Source organism: Somniosus microcephalus, chromosome 1 (assembly GCF_052327205.1).
Source record: "Somniosus microcephalus isolate GS21.2 chromosome 1, FLI_Smic_1.0, whole genome shotgun sequence".
In the NCBI taxonomy this organism is placed as follows: domain Eukaryota; kingdom Metazoa; phylum Chordata; class Chondrichthyes; order Squaliformes; family Somniosidae; genus Somniosus; species Somniosus microcephalus.
Window position 1 is genome coordinate 46,281,006 of NC_140987.1, and position 15,289 is coordinate 46,296,294.

A 15,289-nucleotide genomic window follows, 5' to 3' on the forward strand; every position below is an offset into this window, starting at 1 on the left:
GTGACTTGGAGGGGAACTTGAAGGTGGCGGTGTTCCCATGCACCTGCTGCCCTTGTCCTTCTAGGTGGAAGAGGTCGCAGGTTTGGGAGGTGCTGCCGAAGAAGCCTTGGCGAGTTGCTGCAGTGCATCTTGTAGATGGTACACACTGCAGCCACGGTACACCGGTGGTGGAGGGAGTGAATGTTTAAGGTGGTGGATGGGGTGCTAATCAAGTGGGCTGCTTTGTCCTGGATGGTGTCGAGCTTCTTCAGTGTTGTTGAAGCTGAACTCATCCAGGCAAGTGGAGGGTATTCCATCACACTCCTTACTTGTGCCTTGTAGATGGTGGAAAGGCTTTGGGGAGTCAGGAGGTGAGACACTCACCGCAGAATACCTAGCCTCTAACCTGCTCTTGTTGCCACAGTATTTATATGGCTGGTCCAGTTAAGTTTCTGGTTAATGGTGACCCCCAGGATGTTGATAGTGGGGGATTCAGCGACGGTAATGCCATTGAATGTCAAGGGGAGGTGGTTAGACTCTCGCTTGCGGAGATAGTCATTGCCTGGCACTTCTGTGGCACGAATGCTACCTGCCACTTATCAGCCCAAGTCTGAACATCGTCCAGGTCTTGTTGCATGTGGGCATGGACTGCTTCATTATCTGAGGAGTTGTGAATGGTGCTGAACACTGTGCAGTCATCAGCGAACATCCCCATTTCCGATCTTATGTTGGAGGGAAGGTCATTGATGAAGCAGCTGAAGTTGGTTGGGCCGAGGACACAGCCCTGAGGAACTCCTGCAGCGATGTCCTGGGGCTGTGATGGTTGACCTTCAACCACCACAACCATCTTCCTTTGTGCTAGGTATGACCCCAGCCAGTGGAGCGTTTTCCCCCTGAATTCCATTGACTTCAGTTTTACAAGTGCTCCTTGATGCCAGACTTGGTCAAATGCTGCCTTGATGTCAAGGGCAGTCACTCTCACCTCACCTTTGGAATTCAGCTCCTTTGTCCATGTTTGGACCAAGGCTGTAATGAGGTCAGGAGCCGAGTGGTCTTGGTGGAACCCAAACTGGGCATCAGTGAGCAGGCTATTGGTGATTAAGTGCCGCTTGACAGCACTGTCGATGACACCTTCCATCACTTTGCTGATGATTGAGAGTAGACTGATGGGGCGGTAATTGGCCGGGTTGGATTTGTCCTGCTTTCTGTGGACAGGACATACCTGGACAGTTTTCCACATTGTTGGATAGTTGCCAGTGTTGTAGCTGTACTGGAACAGCTTGGCTGGAGGCATGACTGGTTCTGGAGCACAAGTCTTCAGCACGATAGCCAGGATGTTGTCAGGGCCCATAGCCTTTGCTCTATCCAGTGCACTCAGTCGTTTCTTGATATCACGTGGAGTGAATCGAATTAGCTTCTGTGATGGTGGGGACCTCGGGAGTAGGGCAATATGGATCATCCACTCGGCACTCCTGGCTGAAGTTGTTTGCAAACGCTTCAGCCTTGTCTTTTGCACTCATGTGCTGGGCTCCACCATCATTGGGGATGGGGATATTCTTGAAGCCTCCTCCTCCTGTTAGCTGTTTAATGGTCCACCACCATTCACGACTGGATGTGGCAGGACTGCAGAGCTTTGATCTGATCCGTTGATTGTGGGATCGCTTAGCCCTGACTATAGCATGCATGTAGTCCTGTGTTGCAGCTTCCCCAGGCTGGCACCTCATTTTTAGGTACGCCTGATGCTGCTCTTGGCGGCTCTTCTACACTCCTTGTTGAACCAGGGTTGGTCCCCTGGCTTGGTGGTAAAGTGAGGGATATGCCGAGCCATGAGGTTACAGATTGTGGTGGAATACAATTCTGCTGCTGCTGATGGCCCAAAGCACCTCATGGATGCCCAGTTTTGAGCTGCTAGATCTATTCTGAATCTATCCTATTGAGCACAGTGGTAGTGCCACACAGCACAATGGAGGGTGTCCCCAGTTTGAAGATGGGACTTCGTCTCCACAATGACTGTACGGTGGTCACTGCTGCTAATGCTGTCATGGACAGAGGCATCTGTGACAGATAGATTGGTGAGGACGAGGTCAAGTAGGTTTTTCCCTCGTGTTGGTTCTCTCACCACCAGTCACAGGCCCAGACTGGCAGTTATGTCCTTCAGGACACGGCCAGCTCGGTCAGTAGTGGTGCTACCGAGCCACTCTTGGTGATAGACATTGAAATTCCCCCACCCAGAGTACATTATGTGCTCTTGCTACTCTCAGTGCTTCTTCCAAGTGGTGTTCAACATGGAGGAGTACTGATTCATCAGCTGAGAGAGGGCGGTAGGTGGTAATCAGCAGGAGGTTTCCCTGCCCATGCTTGACCTGAAGCCATGAGACTTCATGGGGTCCGAAGTCAATGTTGAGGACTCCCAGGGCCGCTCCTTCCCAACTGTATACCGGTGGGACAGGACATACCCAGGGATGGTGATGGAGGAGTTTGGGACATTGGCTGAAAGGTATGATTCTCTGAGTATGACTATGTCAGGTTGTTGCTTGACTAGTCTGTGGGACAGCTCTCCCAGTTTTGGCACAAGTCCCCAGATGTTGGCGAGGAGGACTTTGCAGGGTCGACTGGGCTGGGTGTGTTGTTGCCGTGTCCATAGCTGGTGCCGAGGTCAATGCCGGGTGGTCCATCCGGTTTCATTCTTCTTATTTTGTTTCGTAGCGGTTAGTTAGTTAGAACTGAGTGACTTGCTGGGCCATTTCAGAGGGCAGTTAAGAGTCAACCACATTGCTGTGGGTCTGGAGTCACATATAGGCCAGACCAGGTAAGGATGGCAGATTTCCTTCCCCAAAGGGCATTAGTGAACCAAATGGGTTTTTACGACAATCTGATAGTTTCATGGTCACCGTTACCGTTACTGATACTAGCTTTTTATTCCAGATTTATTTAATTAACTGAATTTAAATTCCTCAGCTGCCGTGGTGGGATTTGAACTCACGTTTCTGGATCATTAGCCCAGGCTTACTGGATTGCTAGCCCAGTGACATTACCACTACGCTACCGTTCCGTATAAAACTGGTAAAAGACTGAGATCGATAGATTTTTGTTCGGTAAGGGTTTCAAGCTATATAGAGGAAAGGCAGGTAAATGAGGTTGAGGTACAGATCAGCCATGATCCATTTGAATGGTGGAACAGGCTAGAGGGACTGAAAGGCCTACTCCTGTTCCTATGTTCCTAAAAGGCAATTTTGGGGTTGAGGTGAGGAAGTTCTTCTTCATGCAGAGTGAGCAACACATGGAATGAATAGGGTAGTGGAGGCAGCGAGTAAGAGACAGTTTCAAGTAGATGAGACACTTAATGAACCCATCTCTCTTGCTCATTGTTGTCCACTGATCCAGCATTTTCATTAATATGCTGGATGGCCTCATTGTCTCTTTTCTGGACACTCCTTTATTCAGATTTTGTTATTCACAGATCCACCTGCGGATCTAATGCATTGTACTCACATCTTGAACAAATGGGAGTATGATAGATGCAGCCCCAATGCATGGTGTTATGGCTTTGCATGGCTCAAAAGGGAGATCTCAAATGTATTGATTGGAAGATACAAGGGCCATCTGTCACAATTGTTGATTTATGTCATTACCTGTTGAATTCTAACTTCAACCCAGACACAGTTCTCTGGGGCATGCAATGAGCAGGGACAAGTTCCAGTGCAGGTTAAGCTTGTGATGTGTAAGATATGCGTCCAAATAAATTTGACGTGCCTGGCGATGGAAGTTTGCAGCTACAGCTGACTGCGGCACTGCTGATGCTTGGCGAGCCAGCATGATTCATTAATGGAACCTGTTAATGGTTGCTGGGATATTTCCCACTTGTGAGGCAATGCCTTAATGAGAACGGGACCAATATCCTCACGTGGGGTTTTGCTAGTGCTGTTGGGGAGGGTTCAAACTAGCTTGGCTGGGGGATGGGAACCTGAGGGTAGAATCAGAAGGGAAGAAAAGCTAAGCTGGAAATAGATGATAGGGGTTCAGGTGAAGGGGTATTTAGGAAGGCAAAGAGAAAGGAGAAGGCAATAGTGCAGGCAACGACAGGGGTAATGATAACCAGAATATATCAGGAAGGGGCAGAGCGTACACGCATAAGAGTGTACCAGAAAATAGAGTCAGAGTAAGGAAAAATTATAAGATAAAATTAAAGGCTCTTTATCTGAATGCACGCAGCATTCGTAACAAGATAGACGAGTTGACGGCATAAATAGAAATAAATGGGTATGATCTGATAGCCATTACAGAGATGTGGTTGCAAAGTGATCAAGGCTGGGAACTGAATATTCAGGGGTATTTGACATTTCGGAAGGATAGGCAGAAAGGAAAAGGAGGTGGTGTAGCTCTGTTAATAAAGGATGAGATCAGTGCAATGGTGAGGAATGATATTGGCTCAGAAGGTCAAGATGTAGAATCAGTTTGGGTGGAGATAAGAAATAGTAAGGGCAAGAAGTCACTGGTGAGAGCACTTTATAGGCCCCCTAACAGTAGCTATACTGTAGGACAGAGTATAAATCAAGAAATAATGGGGGGTTGTAAGAAAGGTACTGCAATAATCATGGGTGATTTTAATCATCATATAGATTGGACAAATCAAATGGTTTCTAAGAGCAATATGTTATGGAACCAACCAGGGAGCAGGCTATTATAGATCTTGTAATGTGGAATGAGACAGGATTAATTAATGATCTCATTGTAAAGGATCCCCTAGGAAAGAGTGATCATAGCATGGTAGAATTTCAAATTCAATTTCAGGGTGAGAAACTTGAGTCTGAAACGAGTGCCCTAAACTTAAATAAAGACAATTACAAGGGTATAAGGACAGAGTTTGCTAAAGTGGACTGGGAAAATAGATTAAAGGATAAGATGGTAGATCAGCAGTGGCAGACATTTAAGGAGATATTTCATAAATCTCAGCAAAGGTATATTCCAGTGAGAAAGAAAGGCTCTACGAGAAGGATGCATCATCTGTGGCTGACTAAGGAAGTTAAGGATGGTATCAAATTGAAAGAAATGGCATACAATGTTGCGAAGATTAGTGGTAGGCCAGAGGATTGGGCCATTTTTAGAAACCAGCAAAGGATAATGAAAAAAATTATATCCAGGTATATAAAAAGGAAGAGAATAGCTAAAGTAAATGTTGGTTCCTTAGAGGTTGAGACTGGGGAATTAATAATGGGAAATAGAGAAATGGCAGAGACTCTAAACAATTATTTTGGATCGGTCTTCACGGTAGAAGATACTAAAAACATCCCAATAATAATTGATAATAAAGGGGCTATAGGGAGGGAGGAACTTAAAACAATCTCTATCATTGGAGAAAAAGTACTAGGCAAACTAATGGGGCTAAAGGCCAACATGTCCCCTGGACCTGATCGCCTGTATCCTAGGGTCTTAAAAGAAGTGGCTGCAGAGATAGTGGATGCGTTGGTTGTAATCTACCAAAATTCCCTGGATTCTGGAGAGGTCCCAGCGGATTGGAAAACCGCAAATTTAATGCCACTATTCAAGAAAGGAGGGAGACAGAAAGCAGGAAACTATAGGCCAGTTAGCCTAACATCTGTCATTGGGAAAATGCTGGAATCCATTATTAAGGAGGTAATAGCAGGACATTTAGAAAATCATAAGACAATCAAGCAGAGTCAACATGGTTTTATGAAAGGGAAATCGTGTTTGACAAATTTGCTAGAGTTCTTTGAAGATGTAACAAACAGGGTGGATAAAGGGGAACCAGTAGATGTTGTGTATTTGGATTTCCAGAAGGCATTCGATAAGGTGCCACATAAAAGTTTACTGCACAAGATAAGAGCTCACGGGGTTGAGGGTAATATTTTGGCATGGATAGGGGATTGGCTAACTAACTGAAAACAGAGTCGGGATAAATGGGTCATTTTCCATTTGAAAATCAGTAACTAGTGGGGTGCCACAGGGATCAGTGCTGGGGCCTCAACTATTTACAATCTATATTAATGACTTGGATGAAGGAACCGAGTGTACTGTAGCCAAATTTGCTGATGATATAAAGATAGGTGGGTTAGCAAGTTGTGAGGAAGACACAAAGAGTCTGCAAAGGGATATAGATAGGTTAACTGAGTGGGCAAAAATTTGGCAGATGGAGTATAATGTGGGAGAATGTGAGGTTATCCACTTTGGAAGGAAGAATGAACATTTCTTAATGGAGTGTGACTACAAAATGCTGCAGTACAAAGGGATCTGGGGGTCCTAGTACATGAAACACAAAATGTTAGCATGCAGGTACAGCAAGTAATTAGGAAAGCTAATGGAATGTTGGCCTTTATTGCAAGGGGTATGGAGTATAAAAGTAGGGACGTTTTGATGCAACTTTACACGTCATACGTCGACCCCTTCATTCCTGGCGCTGGTGACACCGCACCTGGAGTACTGCGTACAGTTTTGGTCTCCATATTTAAGGAAGGATATACTTGCATTGGAGGCAGTGCAGAGAAGGTTCACTAGGATGATTCCTGGGATGAAGGGGTTGACGTATGACGAAAGGTTGAGCAGGTTGGGCCTATACGAGGTGATCTTATTGAAACATATAAGATTCTGAGGGGGATTGACAGGGTGGATGCTGAGAGGATGTTTCCCCTAGTGGGGGTATCTAGAACTAGGGGGCATAGTTTCAGAATAAGGGGTCGCCCATTTAAGACTGAGATGAGGAGGAATTTCTTTTCTCAGAGGGTCGTGAATCTTTGGAGTTCTCTACCCCAGAGAGCTGTGGAGGCGGAGTCATTGAATATATTCAAGGCAGAGATTGACAGACATTTGAACTACAAGGGAGTCGAGGGGTATGGGGAGAGAGCGGGAAAGTGGTGTTGAGGCCAAGATTGGATCAGCCATGATCTTATTGAATGGCGGAGCGGGCTCGAGGGGCCACTTGGCCTACTCCTGCTCCTGTTTCTTATGTTCTTATGTTTTTAATGAGTAAAATGGCTCTGGCAAGATAACAACATTGCATTTATATAGTGTCTTTAACATAGTAAAATGCCCCATGGCACTTCACAGGAGCATTATCGAACAAAATTTGACACTGAGCCACATCAGGAGATATTAGGACAAGTGACCAAAAGCTTGGTCAAAGAGGAAGGTTTTACGGAACATCTTAAAGGAGGAGAGAGAGGTCAAAGCAGAGAGGTTTAGGGAGGGAATTCCATAGCTTAGGACCTAGGCAGCTGAAGGCACGGCTGTCAATGGGATAACCAGTAGAAAGCTTACCAGCACCCTATGGTAGTAGCCTGCATGCCTTTAGCTAGTCGTATGCCAGCAGTATCTCTGTCAGCACTGGGTGAGATCATTAAGCCTTGTTTCAGCCAACCTACACACCTATCTATATCCCTTTGCAGACTGTCCTCCTCACAACTTGTTTTCTGAACTCACGTCACTGGGGTGTGCTCCTCTGGAGAAGAGAGTGTGCATTCCATTTTGGGCAAACGCAAACTCTACCTGTGTGGAATCTCAGTAGTTCAGTTTGGAAACTCTTTAATATGGCATTGGATTTCCGTGTGTCTCAGAAGCCTAAAAAGGAAATAATTTAAATAATTTTGATTTAGAATATAAGCTCATGTGCAGAGTTGCACCAAAGTCCAATTCTGAAGTAGCAATACTTGTTTTGGAGTTATAAAAAGTTCCAACATGGCATTATACACAAAAATCTTTTAACAAATTAAGAAGAGTACAGGGTCACTACAGCAAAGTGCTTTTTTACAAAACAATATAAAATACAGGTGAGGAAAACCAATCAACTCATCCACCTCCCCATTACAGTATTCACTGCTGTACACATACCAAAACAAATCCAAGATTTGGTCATGGAAAATGTAATTGGAAAGATGGACACTTGTCATTTATAACACTGGCTGAGCTCTCCTCCCCAACACCTGCATGCCCCCCTACCCTCAACGCTCACCACCATAGTTTAGTTGTTAAATGACCGCCCAGTAGGACATTGATTCAACCAGGAAGTTTGGAGTCCTTATCAGAGCCGAATTAGCCGATTTATGTCAGGACTCAAGTAGGTCAAATTGGACCAGTGTAAGATTTGAATCACAGGTCACACACAAATTACCCAAAGGGTCTTAGGAGTCATAGGTCGCTTTATTAAGGAGCGGCAGTTTAAGTTAAGTACAACATGCAATCAAGATAGACATAGTAGACATACAACTGTGACAAGCAGCTGGTATCGGTCCCGATCAGACAGACGGCTGGCGTGCGCGAACAGCTCTTCCCTTCCCTTCACCGTCTGTGTTAAAGATTCTTTAGATAGATTTTTATTCGGTTTTTAGGTGTGGGCCTAGGGTAGATAATGAACAGGACTATCTAATCTATAAGGGCTCTTCCTACACCAAGGTGCCTCATGGTATGTCAAGTTTTTTGTCTCAACTTTCGGATGAAAACCCTCCTCTTCACATGTCTTTCCTGTTTATACTTTCAAACAATTTCCTACTATCTCTCCCGTGCTTGTCCTCCCAAGTTTGGAGTCAGTCATGCCATTCTCGGCCATTCTCGGCCTTCAGATGTTCATAGCTGCTTGCTATCAGTTATTTATGTTCACGCTGTTCATCAGACAATTGTATTATGGAATGAATCATTAAATTCCCAAAGATATCTTCTATTCTATGTCCTTATACTTAATTAACTTACGCATTTTAAAGCAGCTTTGTTAAACAAAGTCAAAATCCTAACTTAGCATTACAATATGGTTATTAGCAATAATGGAAGAAACATAGGCGTTGGGCCTCAGTTGGCCAAATCAAAGATACAGTCAACAACATTTCTAGCACAAACAGCAGACAGCTAGTCTGGAAACAAGGTCACCACCACGGTGCAGAATGTTATAACATCCGCAGGGAACCAAGAACATCAGCAAATTCCAAGCGTCTATCGAGTTATCCTAACACCAGTCTGAAGAGACTTTTTTTGTCTCAAATAATTTCTTCCAATTTCTTACACCAGGCAGCGGTTTCCGTTTCCGATTGTAATGCTGTGACCTCTGCTGACATGTGTACGTGTGTGGATGTCAGATTGGATAGGTCAGAGTTACATGGAAGATTGGCCAGTCAGCATCCACTGTTGAGTTTCACACATAAGAAACCCTCACTTGGTGAGGTACTGGAGTACTGTCATCATTCATAAAACCCAACATGAGTCAGCAGCGTCAAGAGCGGAGCAAACTGTGGCAAATGTAAATTGACACAATGTCATGATACAAACTGTATCCCTTTCAGTTCAGCTCCTTGCTGGGAGCATCGAATGTGCAATAATTCCTTGTCATTGCGCAGCTGTTTAAGGTAGGCAAGGGTTAAAACATGTTCTGACAGGAAATCATCTTTGTATCATTTTGATGCACGGATGCCATTGAACTCCTCACAGGGTCAATGCAATGCGCCAATAATATTCATGAGCTTTTTCCTTAATAAATGACACTGATCTGTGTAATCTTTTATCCGTGCAGTGCCATTCACAATATCCTTTATACTGAACAAGCGCAATAGTGATTAACAATCTTGTAGGCATTCTTTTTGAACTGCGCTATCAATGGTGGTAGATTCTTGGCTGTGACAGATAGCAGCAATGTTAGCAGGACTGCAAGAGGTGTTGAACTTGATATAATCAAGCTGGCCACCTCCTGTGCTTTAATTGAGGGCTATGAACTTTTATTTATGCTTTGCTTCACCCGAGCCTTCGTTCATCTGACAATAATCTAGATAATTGGAGGAAAGTCTGCAAGTTCAGGCTCACCAGAAGATCGCTTCGCGCAGTTTTTCCTAGTGATCTATTTTTTCTTAATTTGTTTACAATAATGCTGATAACGTAGTTGCACATCTGCTTTGTCCGTGTACCTATCAAGTGCCCTTCATTCTGTGGATTTGTATATCTGCAGCCATCGTTTGGCAACATTTCCATCCCAATTGTCAAAACTTGCTCACTGGACACATTTGAGGGGAAGCTAGATAAAAATGTGAGGGAGAAAGGAACAGAAGGTTAAGCCGGGTAGTGTTAGATGGTGGCTCGTGTGGAGCATAAACATGGACCAGTTGGCCGAATGGTCTGTTTCTGTCCTGTACATTCTATATAAGTCTAAGTAATTCTAGTTCTTCAGCAGGAGAGGCTTGTATTAGTTGAAGCCATTAGTGAGCATATAACTGGAGGAAAGATAAATGACAGGCAGTGCGCAGGGGACATAATGAAAATGATAATGGCTCATGCAGTTGAAAGTCTCCAGCATTGTCTGCAGTACTGCTGAGTTGGAAAGGAACCTCGGTCTGTGTGTGAGTGTGTGCGCGTGCGTGCACTCTTTGGCTAACTGTAGGAAGAGGCAAGTTCTTTTTGAAATGAAAAGCAGGTACGACCGCATCTGAAAAGAGAGCAAGGTGAGTGAGCATTTTGGGTGTGCAGCCTGAGTTAGATCCCGCTTCAGATTTCCAGCATTCATAGCTTTTCTTTTCCTTGTTAACTCTCAGCTTATTCTTTTCGACTAATCAAGTCCTTAATGTGTCTCTTTGAGATTCAAGTATCAGCGCATATTGATGAAGGTATTTTAGATTTTTGCAACGTTGTACTTTAAAAAAAATTTAAATTACACTATAACTTTATCTTTATCATACTTTATCTGTCAGTTTTTACTTGGCTGTCTTTGGAGAGGTGTGTGGGTGTATTTTTATATATGTGTGTGTAATCTCTATCCGTATATAATGTATTTTTTTATTGGTTAGCTGATTGGTAGTTTATGCATTCAGTGAAGAGAAACTGTAATACAGGTGCTAGAATGGAGCAGTTAAACCTGCTGATACTTGTCGTTGATGTTTTTAGTCCTTTGACTGCAGTTTGTGTGAAACGTAAATGTTTTATTGGATCTTTTGGGGAAATTTATTTGCTACACCACGTAGAAACTGCAGTTGTCAGACTTGTAAAACCCAGAACTGCTCACTGGTGTATTCACGCCACATTCTGGAACTGGCCCTTTTTTTCACAATCCCCTTAGAGCTTTTTGTTGACAATTGACTTTGGGAATCTGGCATGGGCGGTTTTTCAGAATCTTGTAGTGGTGTGATGATGTGTCGCAGCGGTCGATTTATATTCGAATGGAACCTGGAAATATATTGGCCAGGAACATTTGGTGCTTTTATTTTAGCTCAGTGGGAGGTGTTGAATATTGCCCTCTATCATTCGAACACAACTTCGAATTTTCATTTTTGTTGTATTTTGCGCTGCCGTTATTTATTGCCCTGTTTTGTCTCTTTTCAGTGGTGAATAATGTTGATTCGTTTACGTGTGTTTCCCCACATACTGTTTCTGAATGACTTTGGCCGATGTACTGAAGGGTGTTAGAAGTTTTGTATTTAACTATATCTCTGCTGGGTAGCATTCAGAAATGTTGGAGCTCCTGGTCATACAATGTTGGTGAGAGAAAATAAAAGGAAAAAAATAGGAGGGGTGAGGAGTGTGAGAAAGCAAAGGAATGCAGAAGGAAATATGCGAAGCTGAAGCTAGGAAAACACAGAGACTGAAATGAGGAGAAAGTATACTCTAGGTTTTGTAGAATAATCTTCAGTCATTCCTCAATCATTTGGCGGAACAGGCTCGAGGGGCTGAGTGGCTTACTCCTGTTCCTATCTTTCCGTGCCTGGATCCACCTGAGTAAGAACATACCCAGAAAAGGATGGAACCTTGACTGATGCATTATTTTCACGCTTTTGCTTGGTTTATTAGTAATTGTGTAGTAAGATGGGTAAGCCAGGTAGAAAATGCAGGAGATGTCTGATCCGCAAACACGAACACGCACCTTTTATCATTAATACATTTTGCCATTTCTCAAGTAAATATCTTGTATCAGCAACAAAAACTTGCATTTATGTAGTGCCTTTAACTTAGTGCAATCAGACAAAATCTGACACCGAGCCACATAAGGAGATATTAGGCCAGGTGACCAAAAGCTTGGTCAAAAAGGTAGGTTTTAAGGAGCATCTTAAAAGAGGTGAGAGAGGTGGAGAGGTTTAGGCAGGGAATTGCAGAGCTTATGGCCTAGGCAGCTGAAGGCACGGCCACCAATGGTGGAGTGAAGAAAATCGGGGATGTGCAAGAGGCCAGATTTGGAGGAGCGCAGATATCTTGGAGGGTTTTAGGGCTGGAGGAGGTTACAGAGATAGGGAGGGGCGAGGCCATGGAGGGATTTGAAAACATGGATGCAAATTTTAAAATCGAAGCATTACCAGGCTGGGAGCTAACGTAGGTCAGCAAGTGTATCATTTTCATTCAGTGAATCCTATAAATGGTATGATTTTGAAAAGAGTTCAGGAGCAGAGCGACCTTGGTGTCCGTATACGCAAATCCTTAAAGGTAGCACAGTAAGTTGATTGGGTTGTTAAAAAAACCATTTGGGTTACTTGGGTTAATAAATAGAGGAATAGAATATAAAAGCAAAGCGATCATGCTAGAATTTTAATAATCACTGGTTAGGCCTCAGCTAGAGTTTTGTGGTCAATTCTGGGCAGCCCATTTCAGGAAAGATGGAAAGGCCTTAGAAAGGGTACAGAGGAGGTTTACCAGGATGTTACCAGGGATGAAGGACTTCGGTTATGAAGAGAGGCTGGAAAAGTTAGCACTGTTCGCCTTGGAACAGAAAAGGCTAAGAGGTGACGTAATAGAGGTTTTAAAGATGATGAGAATTTTGATAGAATAGTTAGAGATAATCTATTCCCTCTGGCGAGTGGGCCAATAACCAGAGGTCATGAATTCAAAATCATTGACAAAGGATCTAGAGGGGAGATGAGGAGATTTTTTTTCACTCAGGAGAGTTGCTGGGATCTGGAGCGCTCTACCTGAAAAGGTGGTGGAAGCTGATTTCATAAATAATTTTAAAAGGGAGTTGGACAGGTGCTTGAGGATGAGGAACTTAGAGTATTACGGACAAAAAGCAGGGATGTGGGACTAAGCACAACTGCTCTTTCAAAGAGCCAGTACAGACACGATGGGCCGAATGGCCTCCTTCTGTGCTGTAATATGTTTCTATGATTTGATGATTCTATGAAATAACAACAATAACTTGCATTTATGTAACATCTTTAACGTAGCAAAAATGCCCCAATTGCCAGTAAAAGGGAAGGAAATTCAGTGGCAGGGGTTGGGGTGTGGGGAAAGCAGCTTGCTTTCCCTCACTTTGGGCAGGGGGAATGGTGCAATCTATATGAAAACGCAAAGAGATACACAATAAGAAACATGGAGATAGGAAAATTGTTTTAAACATTTCATTTTTGATGTTTATATGAAGCCCCGGTACACGGCATACCATACATATTATATGCGTGCATACATAATGTATCCAGACAAAATGAGGAGAGAAAAAAATTACAGGGAAGAAAGTTATTTATATGTAATATAGTTTTAGATAAAATTGTCCTTTTTGTATTTTTTTTAAAAAGTCAAATTTCCAGTTTCAATTTCAAGTCCCATTCCGACTTTGGTAATTTTTAAAATTTGTTCCTGGGATGTGGGCGTCGCTGGCAAGGCCAGCATTTATTGCCCATCCCTAACTGCCCTTTGAGAAGGTGGTGGTGAGCTGCCTTCTTGAACCGCTGCAGTCCGTATGTTGAAGGCACTCCCACAGTGCTGTTAGGGTGGGAGTTCCAGATTTTGAGCCAGCGACAATGAATGAACGGCGGTATATTTCCAAGTCAGGATGGTGTGTGACTTGGAGGGGAACTTGGAGGTGATGGTGCTCCCATGCGTCTGCTTCCCTTGTCCTTCCAGGTGGTAGAGGTCGCGGGTTTGGGAGGTGCTGTCGAAGAAGCCTTGGCGAGTTGCTGCAGTGCATCTTGTAGATGGTACACACTGCAGCCACTGTGCGCTGGTGATGGAGGGAGTGAATGTTTAAGGTGGTGGATATCGATATAACATAAACCACTTTCTTCCTGTATTTTTTGTCTTCATTTTATCTGGATTTGTTATATAAAATGTTTGGTAAGAAAAGGTTCATCAGTGCTCACCCTATCTATTAGAAGGACAGATTCATGAACCACCCTTCCCAAGTGCTAATAATACTGACTCCTGGGGAGACAGAAAAAAAACCCAACTGGGGCAACTTCAGGAAAAAAATCCAGGAAATTCCTACAGATTCTCCAAAGGAATCCCACCCCCGGGGAGCATAGTTATCCATAATGCAGCATTGGCATTACTTCACGAACCTCTCTTTGAGCCTGACCCTAATCTATCGCGTAGGACTGTAAACTAGCAAAGACCATTTCCATCCAATGCGCCAGTCCTAAACATCACAGATTTCATACCCCATTTATCTCGCGCTCTTCAATGCCCCTGTCTGCCAATGATTTATCCAACACTCCCTTGAAATTTATAACCTGCTCCACTTCCACTGCCTCTCTGGGTTGCCTATTCTGCACATTCATCTATGTGTGAAGAAGTTAACTCTACAGCCATCTATTTTTGTCGAGGCATGAATCCATGTGCCGTTGTCTTAAAGCATCTCTCTGGGCTCCAGTTTATCTTGAAGATTGAGTTCTTCAGGATACAGATGTCTCCCTTGGTTTTTAATAGCTGACTCAATATCCAAATTTTTAGATATTGTGGACCAGCTCTTTCCCAAGCTATTTTGTACTTAGATAATAGCTAGAAGTTGCTCCTGAACCTAGAAAAGTGAATGTTTGCAGCCTATGAAGGTCTGAGATTATGGATAGAAACATCCTGAAGAAATCATCCTTTTACAGAGCTGAAAAAATCTGTATAAAATTTAGCAAGTTGAATCAGTTATTGAGGATTTTTGCATGTGGTTTGAAATGCAAGCTGGAGCTATAATGCCTTCTTGACTGTTTAATTAGCTTTACTGAGTTTCTATATATTGGATTCATTGGTTACATGAAAAGTACTGAATGTTATCTATTGATGAAATTACCACAGATACTTTGTACTTGCCAGAAGCAGTTAATGCCTTATTGCAAAATTCTAATGTATGTTTGGTGAAAAGATCAAGGCCTAGAAACTGGATCACACCTAAATCGGGGCACGATCCTGGTGCTGTGCTAATGAGGGTGGTGGCAGGACCACAAGAGAGACACAAAGGAATATTTTATCCAAAACTATATAATATAAATCACTTTCTTCCCTGTGTTTTTTTCCCTCCACATTTTGTCTGGATACATTATGTAAACACACATATAAAATGCGTGGCATGCCATGTACTGGGACTTCATATAAACATCACCCACCTGCCATATTGGATGCTTAGGTGTCTATTTTATGCCTG